We start from the raw sequence: 13,313 nt of genomic DNA on the forward strand, positions 1-13,313 counted from the left end.
ACTGTACTTAGCCATAGAACATCACTGGAGCAGATTTGAATTTCATTACCTGATCTAAATACAAATTGGCTTTAAAGCAATACTCCAGTTCTTTTTCCCTACTCTCCACACCTAAAAATTGGACAGGACATCAGCTATTAAGAAATCATGAACTTTGTAATGAGAGTCTGTAGATAGTATCCGCATTTACTGTGCAAGGTTAACTGTGTTTACAATTTAGATAAAGTCCATGCAGAGATGGTGAGCAACTAATGGCTAACAAAAATCTTTAAATATTTTCTATAAAATGACAAGACTTTCTGCAGACTTTTGTTTACTATTGTGCTAGTCCTTACCAGACAAAATTATTGGAAGGCATTGGGTAGTATGGGTCATTCCACAGAATATTTGTTTTATCAATCTTAACTTACTTTACTGCAGGTGGACCAGTTTATAGGAAATACACAAAATCATGTAATAGCCCACAAACCTTATCAGCCCTACTCAGCTACTGGCAATATAAATGCTACTTTTCTCCTAATATTTTAACAGATTACTAAAATGTTCCAATAATACAAAGAATGCTTGATAACTTGCAATATGAGACTATTGACATTCTGAAACTTCCTTTTACTTATTTTTCATGCAGTCTGTGGGCTCAGGTAGACATGATTCCCTGCTGCTGCTGGATGGCATGGCAGGTTTGCTTCTCCAACGCTTTTGGTTTCTTACAATTTTGCCATCGAAGCTCTGAAAAGATTGAAAATACTAACCTCTTACTTCATGTCATCTGCAGTTTGCAAATACTGGGGACAAACTGCAAAACACGGAATTGTATTTGCTTCAGAACTTCCTTCTCAAGAGGAGTCAGAAACTCATTCTTGCAGATATCAGGAGATCTGCAGGAAAAGACAGCTAAGGAGCTAAAAAATCCTCACTGTGGATGCACAAGTGCTCACTGGAAGCCTCTCTCCATTTCTGTTACACATCTAGGTAGGCTGAGAGATATCCTATTTCCTCACACATGGAGAAAACAGCTTCCATTCAGCTGCTTCTTTAACTCTCTGCTGGGGGAAGATATTATGCAGAGTCATTTGTCAGCAGAAGAAAGGATTAAATTAGTAAAGTTTCCATCTCCGAAGTTATTTGACACTGATATCACAGAACTTGTAAGAGGAAAAAACATATAGGTCATGGAGTCTGCAGTTGAGGGAAGAGTCCTTTATGTCTACAACTTTTAAAACTCTGGTCTTTCTGATATTTTAGTGCTTTAAGAGAGGTAGGATTTCTTCCCTTCTCCTGCCCCCAGACAATTCACAAAGTAAAATTTAATTTGATGTATTTTCAGCATTTGATAGGAATCTAATTCCTAAAACTGGAACACATGCTTTAATTTGTCTTAAGCCAGGTACTAACAGTATAAAATTCTTAACTTTTTGACTGCCAGTGTCCCTCACATGTACTGATCCATTTAACCCATAGCATTGGCCCCTCAAACTGAGTTATCATCAGATCAAAGGCAAATGAGAATGATGCAGAAAGAACATTTTGATTAGACCTGAAAACTTTTACAAATTATTTTACATGTCCAGACAAATCCTGCAAAGCCTAGTAACAAAAATAGAAGTTGCTTCATAAATATCAAATATACATGAAAATTTGTGGCTAAATGATAGCAACCATCTGTTTCAGCTAGCATGAGTTAGACCTAGTTAGCATAGTTCTTACCATAAGCCTATGAACTTTAACCAAATTTCTGCTGTAGTAGATGAAATATGATCAACTACCTGCCCCAACCAACAGAGCAGTCTTTGGTGTGCTCAGGGAAATAGAGAGTGAAACTATGCAAAAAAAATGTTAATCTTCAAGGCGTACAAAAGTGTCCAGGACACGTCTGCAACAAACTGACTGTGGATGCCAACAACTCTGGTGACAGCAAATCAGGCAACAACAGCTCAAGCTGATCAGACAAATCATCAATGGGGTATTTCCCTACCCAATCCTATAACTGAGGAAACCTAGGAATAAATACTGAGGTCTTCCCAGGAGTTCCGGATGACATTGGTGGGGGATCAAGAACTGCACCCAGATCCAGGACTACCTCTCCAACCTTTGAGGGGGATAGGGAGGAGTGAAAGAGCCCAGGAACCCCCATGTTCCTGTGCCAGGATGAAGTACAGGATAGCAGGAGCCACCACGGTGACCTGCGCAACCTCCCTCTGGGTCTGTGCCACCTCACACGCAGAACAAGGAGCTCACGGAAGAAATGATTATGCTAAACTGCCCAATTTCTCTCCTGCACTGCACCATCTCCCCCGCAAGACAGGGAAGTACCATGATTCCTAAAATTGCATGCATCTGTGAATAAAGTGTTCTGGTACCCAAATCCACACTACCTTCCAGGCAATCCAGACACAAAAAAATATATTAACCTGCCTGGAGAGCCCAGACTTTCTACTGCACTGACAATACTACATCCATGTAGGCCAAGAGCCACTTCATGGCATGGAGAAGTGATAAGCAATAGAGGCAATACAATTATTGCAGGTCTTTGGGATGTTGGCAGGCCCTGATGATGAGGTGAAGGAAGAGCCATTCTTTGCTTCTGATCACTCCCCCCTAGGCCAACAGATTTGTAAGTTAACCTGGAGTACTTGAGGTTAAGATGTACAGGTTGCACATACCTGAGCCTACATGTCTTTTTAAGGTTTGTGTAATAATAAATACATTGCTTCATTTACATCGTACACTGTAACCCAGAGAAAGAGAAAAATCGACAAACTACACAGGTTCCTATATACTCATTGAGGGCCTGAAAGAAAAAAAAGAGAGATGACTACACTTGCTAGTAGAATAAATCTCAGTCACTAGTACTAGGGATGGCAGAAAGAACATACAGACTGAAAGCCAAATGAGTTGACAGACTTTCTGCCAATGTGTTGCCACCTACTGCAGGCCAATCTGAACCAGCCCACGTTGAGTCCCAAGCAGTGAAATGCTTTTTTCCTATCCCGCTGCCCCTGCATAGTCCCTGTTAGCTGTCACTTAGCTAAATGCTACCATTTGCGCTTTGATCTTTTCTCCTTTGCTAACAGTATTATGGATACTCCAAGAAAAAGCAAGTAGGGAACAGGTCTGTAAATAAGCAATTTGCTGCACCTTCAGCTTTGCCATCACATATACCTGTGCTCATTTGCCTTCACTAAATGCTCACAGACAAGAAAAGACTAGACCAATATAGCTCAAATCAGCCTTTATATTCATGAAATGGTCTGTGTTCATTCTCTTATCTGAGAATAAGACTGGCTTAACTTTGATTCAGTTTAATCTGTGACTAAATGATTTAAAGTAAATCCAAATAAATGTTACTGTTCCTCTGAAATAAGGTGTGAAAAAAGATGCGGCTTTCTGCATTGCTTTAATTTCACTATATAAATTCACATCTAAAGTTATATTGGTGTGACGTTCTCAAGCAGCAAAGCCTTTTGGGACTTCCTGTCTCTCTTGCTCTGCCTTCTGTTTTCTTATTCTTTTCAAGGTTAATGGCATGATTACCTAAACACAGTGATTTATTCATCCCTTATTATTCCAAGGAAGTTGTTAACAAGTCATGGATTGGGTGTTAGGTTATTTAAGGCTATTAACAAGACATGCAAATACTCAAGCATGTACTTGTGACTGACACAGAACTGCACTAGTAAAACATACATTTTAAAGCTTCCCCTGGCTCAAACTGCCCGGGTAGCACGGCTTATAGTAGTTGTCCTGATCCATTAAGGTCTTCATAGCACATAAATGCTGCTAACTCTTTCTGACTTTTTAATTGCTCTTCAAAGGGTGCTGGCAGCGTGCTGGGCACACAAGGCAGACTCAGCATGAACCAGAGCAGACCAGTTATCAAGCAACTAACATTATTCCTCAGGAGAAATCTAATGTCCTGACTGAAGAGGTCATGAAGGGAGGTTGTTTTGTTTGGAAACAGTGAGCTCTTTGGCAAAAAGGGAAGGAGAGTCCAAAATAAATTCCCTGAGGCAGAAGCTGTGGAATTAAGAAGGAGGTGGCAGCGTTTGCACAGGAGAGCTAAGAACAGGAGTACTTCAGAAATAGGATTTTCTTCACTCTCCTTTTTTGCTCTAGGAAAGATACTGCAGAGCAGCAGAAAGCCAGACTGTAGGAACTAGTAGAGACAAGGAGAGGTCTAAAGTCTTCTTATCACGGTGACCAAAAAGCTCCATTTACCCAGGGGATCGAGGCTCAAGGAGGACCTGGCTGCCCCCACCATGAGTGAGGAGATTTGGACACAGGAAGGGGATTCACAAAAGCCATTGCACACCCTCCCCCCCGCAACATTCTTAAATCAGTGAGCTACACCGAGGTGTGTGCCTTCTACCTCCCTTTCTGGGGGGAAGAGACACCAGTTGACTAACTTCTGGCAAACTGGTTTAGAAGCCAGCAGCCAGGCAGAGGCATTAGATGAGACCCGAAGGAAGAGAAGACAGCATTAAACTGGAGCAGCAGGAGGGGATCAGCACTTCTGGAAGTGACTTGGGTAGGGCTTGCTTGGGATGTGTCTCCTACACTAGCCAGGCAGAGCTTGTACCTAGTGCTGGCGGTCTGGTACCCAACAGCACTGTCAATGCAGTGCCTAGGTGAGCATCTAGCAACACACAGATGGGCACCAGGAGATTTTTCTCAGGAGACGGAGCAAAGTATGGCTGTTTAATAGCCTCCTTTCAAAAGCACCGGTTACTTCCAGGAAATACTTCAGTATAACCCTTACGTCTGAGTTGCTAGCCAAGGGCCAGGTCATGAAACCAAGCATATTAAACATGTAAATTCAGTCTGTCCAGACTTTGCTTTCAGATCCCAGCCAGACCTCTTTGTTCTAGGTTTTCTCCAGAAGGAAACAAACGGTGTTGCAATTGAAATACATGACACCATTTAATTTAGCATAAAGATGTTTCTTCAGCCCTAGCTGAACACTGAGTGCCAGTTTTAGGAGCACAAGACAAAGCTTTGTTTGCAATGAGTATGATAGCACGTGTGAATCTTGTAACTGCTGTTGATTTGGCCTAAACCTTGGAATTAATAATGCTCAACTGGTGAGTTAAAAATGTATCATTCTGCTTCAGTCTTGAACTCCTCTAACATGGAAGTAGAATACCCTATGGCATTCTTTGCTACAGCCAGGCCATATGCCCCTAAAAGAAGTCAGCATAAGGCCACTAACGTAACTGTGTAGGACTGCACCACTTGAGAACCTGGCCATAGGACATGTCATAATACATTCACTTCCAAAACGGGAGCAGGGTGGAAGGCATCAAGACGTCATTTATTTTACCTACTGGCCCCAAAGCAGTATAACTTGGGCATACCTAAATCACTGACAGTTGTTTGTCTAAAATACCTGCTCTCTTGCTGGCGTAAGGTACAAAGCAGACCTCTTGTCTCAGGGGCAGCTGAACATGTAAAAATGGATTTTCAAATCAAAGTCACTACTAACATGTTAGACGTCAGAGTTAAAGGGGATAGCTATTGCATAGAACCAACGCCCATAGCAGTACCACAAATGCATGTAGATGTATAATGTAGCATATAGGTTAGTTTTGTAATTCAAGACGGAATGCTATGAAACCCAGAGCTCTGATCAAACACTTTCTGCATTGTATTCTTCTGAAAAAAAAGTTGCTGAACTTTCAGCTGATCTAATCCATTACTAACTGTATCCCTGCGCAAATAGCCGGCTGTGCATGAATAATTAGCACACTGGTCCGAGGCCAGGGAGCTGAGCAGCCCTGCTCACCTCAGTCAGACTGCCTGTCCGGTTGTGGCTCCGACATCAGTCACGGGGGATGTCTGCTTCTTACATCACCGTGGCAGCAAGTGCACATTCAGCCATTCCATACATTACTGCAGATACGGGTCAACTGCATTGCCCTGCAAAGCAGCCTGATTCCTCTTCTCTGACTTCATAAGCTCTGTTTGGAAAAGACCTATTAGATACCAATGTAAAACTGCTATTAAAGAAGCTGCATAGCAAGACAAGTTATTTTTTAAGACCAACTGTGACAAATTTTCTGGAATACATTCATCCCTGTAAAACTCTTCAGATTTTGGCAAGATCCCTTAAAATTTGTGTCACAAATGCACTTCACACAAGCATCTTGGTTTTCACAGGCTACAAATATCCATTCACTGCAACAACTTTTAGTCTCCAGGTCTTTATGGCTTCAGTAAAGCACTTGACTCCATGTTTAAAACTGAGCATATATGGGAATGCTTCTCAGTCTTGGACTTAAAGCTAGCACTGTTGGATATGTGCCTCCTTTGAAGACTTCGCTTTAATCTTTGTGTTTGTTTCATTTGTAACCTGAAAGGACAGTCCAAAGTCTGATCAGTAGACTATGAATATATGAGAAAATAGATGCCAAGGATCTAGGGAAAGCAAAATAATATTTTCTTTATAAAAATATTCCAACACTGCACACGAATTTTACAGCCAACAACAAAAACTGATTCTTTATCACAGATGGAAGAATAACTGATTAAAAAATGTCAGATTGTCCTCTTGAATTATTCTGTATCATTACCTGCCAGTGTACTGACTCATGAATTTCTGAGTACATAATGATGTTCTGAACATTCCTTAATAGAAACTTTTGCAAATAACCTACCTTATAATAATGAAATGTTGAAGACTGCTGCTTTTTATTATTATTTTGAATATTTGTGAATTTTGAAATCTGGAGAAAAATAAAATCTGTTTAAAATACCATACAAATGCCAATATTCTCTTTCAGTCACCTTCAGTAACTGATTTAAGCTGCTCTACAAATAGACAATGTTCACATTTCATTTTATTAATTTCCCTAGTAACTAGGAAGCACATTCTCAAGCCTGAGGTTTTTGGCTTTTTGTTTGTTCTTTTTTTGTTAGATTCCTACACAGACAGTTTTGCATGGTATGAAATTTACTCCTTTACCAACATATTCAGAATCCACAAACAAGTCATTCTAGCATAGATGAAGACTGGCCTCTCACTCACTAAGAATGTGTCTTCACCGAGGGCAAAAGCACAAACCAGGGCGCTGCAGCAGAGACACGGGCGTTGGAAGAGCTAGCACAGTCAGCCACTGCATCTCAGCTAGAACTGTTATTTGAAAGACAATAAAAAGTCAGTGTTTAAACTACTTCTCAAATGATGGTGTGCATGCTCCTAATCCCTTCCAGGCCAAAGTCACACAGGTGAGATAAAGTCACCTTTAACGTCAGTTTTAAGCTAAGCTGTTTGGCTTTGTTCAAGAAGAAGAAATTACAGTGCTCACTTGGATCAGTTATAGCTAAGGAGCAATTTAAAAATACTGCCCCTCAGCTGTTTGCTAACACATCTCATCTGCAACACTCTATTGACAGCACCAATATAGAAGGACTAATGCATCACATGAGAATGAAATTTGGTAAGTCAGCCCACCACTGGGTCCATATTTTACAAGAATAGTGTGCTTCACATGTGTTAACTGAGCAGGGCTATGACATTGGTAGATAAAGACAGACTTTTCTGCCTGTAATAAACTACATTTCACATGGTCATGTTGTCACAAAGGTCTGTATCATGTTACCTACGAATATTTTTTTCTAATTGTGAAGTTTGTCATTTAATGAGATCCTCCTGAGTGTGAGGTATGTAAGCAGGTTGCATTCTGATATGGTACACTCTGAGTCAAAGGGCATTTTTGATGCATCAGACAGCAGAGCTTTGAAATTGCATTCACTTTTGACTGTGATGCAAATCTGTTTCTGACAGAAAATGGCAAAGTAATATGGACTGAACTTCTAGCACTGCTAGAAGTCACTGGGATTTTGTCACTGATGTTAATGAGGACAGAATTTAACCTAAATGCTGTATAAACCAGTAGCAGTCTCTCGTTTCAGCTCTTGGAGTTCTAAACCATCCTGTGTTTCAGTTAACAGGGATATGTACACCTGTAACTGCTTTTATTGCAAGTCCTATCTTGAAGTGCATAGTATAAGCATATAGATAAGTTGTATTTCCCTCTAAACAAACCATCCACATCTGGAGAATGAAAGTTCAAAGCAAATGCCATGTGGAGTCCAGTGGATTCCTCCCAGCCACCAAGATCAAATACGTTGTTTTCTGTGTAAGCATTCTACACCTTTTGAAAATAACCAACCAAACAATGGAAGAGTTCCCACTCTGCAAGCCTTTAGCTTTCACTATTCCCCTCCATTATATACAGCTCTTGCCCAGTCTTTGCTGTGCTTCATAGACATAGCTAAACTTCAGAGCTGTGATTCTCAGCATGTTCCCTACTACACCTTTGTCTGTTCATGTGTGGAAAGCAGGGGAAAAAGGAAAATTTTGAAAGTCTGATTTTCTGACTTTCCCCACTGCTACTTGCAGTCTGAATCTCAGGAAGACATATAGTTATTTTTGTAGAAGTTATTTTGCTGAAACTTAATGGTCAGACTTAGACCAAAACCAAAACCCAACCCAAAACCTCAAAATGCAGAGCAGCTGCCTCTACTCCATAGCACAGTGGTCCTGTCCTTCAGAGAGGCTAATCACTCAGCTTTTGGTGGAGCCACTCATCTAAACCAGGGGTGAGACTCATCTTCCCCACCCTTAGAGTCTGAGACTCCAAGCATAAAATTCACGTGATGAGGTGTGGGTATTTATAATGTTGATGTCTACATCTGAAAGTTAGTTGTCTAAATTTTCTTTACAGTCACAAGAGAGAAATAAGCATTTCTAGGATATGAGTCATCTCATCCTACTGCGGATGTCTAAAATATGTCATAATACTTGTGCCTGAGAAGTGCCTGTTTCTCACCAGTGATTATAAAGGAAGTCTAGAGTGGCTAGCTCAGATGTAGGCATCTGTATGGTTGATGTTTAAATTTGCTGAGACAAATCTCATTCTATTTCAGTTCATGACAAGGCATGTGTATGGTCATGGAATGGGTGAAGGACCACACGAACACCTGCAGAAAGCCCTTCTAGCAGGAGTCCTTGCTGCACTGGCCATGTTTGTCCCCAGCTGCAGCACAGGGCCATGGCGCCGAGATCCCTAACAGCCAACACAACAGCTGAGCAGCGGATTGTGGCTTAGGCTGAGCACCACATGCAACAAGCACAAGGGAAAAGGTGCTGGTGCTTTGTCGTGAGTGCAAGAGCTATAGGCACAGTGCTGGGGGGTGGACATGGGAGTCAAAGGAAGGATTTATCATCATCATCAGTGCATGAGACATGATTATCAGGGTGCACAATAGATTATTAGTAGTTGTATTGGCTTTGTGTGGCAGGGTTTTGGTAGCAGGGGCGTTACAGGGGTGGCTTCTGTGAGAAGCTGCTTGGAGCTTCCCCTGTGTCCAACAGAGCCAATGCCAGTCGGCTCCAAGACAGACCCGCCTCTGGCCAAGGCCGAGCCAATCGGCGATAGTGGTAGCACCTCTGGGATAACATATTTAAGAAGGAAAAAAAGTTGCTGGGACAGAGAGAAATGGCAGCTGGAAAGAGAGTGAGAACATGTAAGAGAAACAACCCTGCAGACCCCACAGGTCCGTGAAGAAGGAGGGCAGGAGGTGCTCCAGGCGCCGGAGCAGAGATTCCCCTGCAGCCCGTGGGGAAGACCATGGTGAGGCAGGCTGTCCCCCTGCAGCCCAGGGAGGTCCACGGGGGAGCAGATCTCCACCTGCAGCCTGGGGAGGACCCCACGCTGGAGCAGGGGAAGAGTGTGATGAGTCCTGCCCCTAAGGAGGATGAAGAGGCAGAAATAACGTGTGATGAAATGACCGTAAACACCATTCCCCATCGCCCTGTGCTGCTGGGGAGGGTAAGGTAGAGAATCTGGGAGTGAAGCTGTTCCTGGGAAGAAGGGAGGGGTGGAGGGGAGGTGTTTTGAGATTTGGGTTTATTTCTCATTACCCTACTCTCGTTGATTGGTAATAAATTGAGTTAATTTTCCCCAAGCTGAGTCTGTTTTGCCTGTGATGATAATTGGTGAGTGATCTCTCCTGTCCTTATCTCAACCCACAAGCCCTTTGTTATATTTTCTCTTGCCTGTCCAGCTGAGGAGGGGGGAGGGATGGAACAGCTTTGGTGAGCACCTGGCATCCAGCCAGGGTCAACCCACCACAGTAGTAAAAGGTGGAAAACATGGTGATGGCAAGATGACTACTGGGGGAAAAGGCACAGATGGAGATTAGAGTTGGATTCTGAGCAAAGGTTGCTATATGAACAAGTGAACAAAAGGGATCTTAAACTATGGGGGAACAAAAAATTTCTAGATTGATTAGAAAATGTAGAAACTATAGAGTGACAAAGCAATCCAAACTATTTTGAGTGTAAGAAAGAGATAAATGATGATTACTTCTCAACAGAACTATGAAGATTAATGCTACCTGAAGAAGAACAAATAAATGCAAAGTAAAGTAAGAATCAGATTTGACAAGTATGTAAGTGGGTGATGAAAGGGAGAATTTAAGCACTGCTACTTCAAACATTTTATTGAGGAATGATGAGGCGCTTGCTTATTGATGTGGAGATGGGGAAGACAGTAGTGATTTTTATACCACAGAGGCAGGAATACAAAAAAAAGTATGGAGACGAATTATGCCAAAGTATTCCAAAAAATGGGTATTAAAAGAGGAAGATAATTCTAGAGACAGTATGGGGAGAAGAGGTATTTAATTAAGTAGAATAAAATGAGAACACCACTGAAGACAGACACTGAAGTGAACCCCTTGATGCCAAATACTGAGATCTTGGCTGGGAGAAGTATGCTGTGTTTGAAAGAAACACTATTGCCCTCCCTCCAGCATCTGAGATTTCTGATGTCAGCAGGTGACAGACAAGTCAGATGAAAATCTCCACCATGTTTCCTGTTGTTCTAGTTACATGACTCTCTATTTACTCCTTGAACCTGACATGCAACTCTTCCCTCCAACCGTTCAGCATATTCTAAGAGTTTTCTTGTAAAAGTGTTTAAGTACTTACGGTAGAAAGTCAGACAGAGGCTTTATGAAGTGTGACACTGAAGTGGCAATATTCAGAATTTTTTTAACATAAACTCAATTATTTCAAATTGAAACACCAATGTCCTCAAAATATCTTTTTAATTTTTTTGTTGTCTTTTGGCTCCTTGCCCTTGGAGACTTGTTCAGGAACAATTTCCTCATTGTATTGTTTTCTATAAACATAAAGCACAAACATTTAAGTAGCAAATTTCTTTGCTACACACTGTACAAGGATAAAACAATAGGAGAGTTAGAAGCCACTAAGTTGTGTGGGAGAAAGGTGAGTCACTGCCATGAGATAAAATTAAATTTGTTCTTACATAAGTTCATCATAATCTTCACTTCTTCAGCATCAGAGCTGATGACTCAGTATTTGTTTATAAAGGGTGTTCATTATCATATAATACCTGGCAGTCATCAAAGATCGCTTATATTATATCTACCTATATCTACTTTTTATAGATCTCTAAGATTACTGGAGTTCCTTCATGACCAGGTATATATAATGACACCGCCTGTGATTCTGTCTTTGAGCCATCACTTTTCACAGCTTTGTGATGAGAAATTAATAGATTCTTCTAAATTCTTTAACAAATATCTCATAGTTTTTGAAGGAGAAATAAGGGGAACAATATGCAAACTCTTCTACCTAACAAGAATGTAGATCCATATTTCTCTTCCAAGAATAAGAAACAGTGGATCAGAAACATTTCTTTTCCATAGCTATGAATCAGTGTAAAAAGTCAAACTATTAAGTGTGAATTACTGAAGTCTTGATCAAGAATTGTAGCAGGAGATTAGTTTGGTTTATTGTGACTTGATTGTTCCCAATAAATCAATACATTTGCTGCATTACTTAGTCTCAAAGTAGTTTTGTCATAAGGAAGTTACTTTGGAAGGCAGTAAATGTAGAGTTCAGCTCCCTCCTCCTGCTCAAATAGTAGCACTCCTGAAGTGTGTTGGACGGTGCCTCGAGTTTCCACTTCCACAAAAACTCTGGCCAAATCATCAGTACTGCAAAAACTTAAAGGCTGACCCCAACTGAAGCCTACAAAATTGCTTCTGCAGAAATAAAGGCCAATGTCCAACAGAGCGGTTTTTTGATTCCTAGGGCTGTGCTCACATTCTGCCTACCTGCTTGTGCATAACGATTCTTGCTAGCAAGCCGCTGACACCTGCCTACTCTCACCTCCCACCCTCTACACTGTCCCTCTGAGGTCTCCATTTCCACTTTGACTAGATGTAGAATTGCATGTGCTTGGACATCGTACTCCACTCTTCTTTAAGCTCCCAAATTCCTTGTGATTGCAGTAGGAGCATGAGTACCGTCCCTGGATCCATGATAAAGCATCCTCTTATGGAGGAAGGATGGACTGATGCACACATAGGCATTTTGCTGGAGCAGCTGTTCGACAAGCCAGTGGCCAAGATCCTCTCAAGCACCAGTGAGTACTACAGAAGACAGACAGCCTGATGGCTGTTAAGAAAGTATTCCCTGAAGTGCAGGCTTTTGCCATGTTCTTTTATTTGACTATTCATGGTGTTCAAAAGACAGAAAGCCCCTGGTGTATAGGATAAAAAACCACAAAGGGCTGGTAAGAAGACATTAAGAGACATCTTAACACTCTCCTGCTTAGACTGGTTGATCAGCATAACCATAGCTGACTCACACTTGAGGAGGAAAAAAAAGAATATAGTGTTTGGGGGAGGTTTAATTATTTTTTTCCAAAATAGAATGTACCTACACTTAGCTATTGAGGAGTAGTAACAGTCCTCTATCTATGCCAAGACAGCTTCTCCATGTAGGTTGGGCCCCCTGCATTTCTTCTTTTTTCTGGACTACGCAGAACTGACACTATTTTCTGTAAGCACCATGGAAGGAAAAGCATATTCCGGAGGAATGTGAGGATTGGTCCAAAGCCCACTAAAGTCAATGAAAGTCTTTCCATTGACTTAAATGGGATTTGAATCAGACCCTAAATGAAGAAAGAAGGATCTTCGAGTTCTGGGCTAAGGAAATAATTCCATTGGGAGCGGCATGGAAAAACACATGAAGGTGAGAGTACTTGAAGAAAACAAAAGGAGCTGAAAACTTGGCGTCAGCAACTGCTTCAGTATTTTTGGAGGTCATAAAAACCAATGGACTTTCTCTGATGCAAACTCACCCCCCTCAAAGCAGGCTGATTTATTCCTGTGTCAGAAACATATCACGCACATATGAGACTAATCTCCTGGTTTTCTTCCTTCATTTGTGCTTCACTTCAAAACTGACTATCACAATGGAAATGACACAATGT

The sequence above is a fragment of the Haliaeetus albicilla genome, chromosome 17 (assembly GCF_947461875.1).
Source record: "Haliaeetus albicilla chromosome 17, bHalAlb1.1, whole genome shotgun sequence".
Lineage (NCBI taxonomy): Eukaryota > Metazoa > Chordata > Aves > Accipitriformes > Accipitridae > Haliaeetus > Haliaeetus albicilla.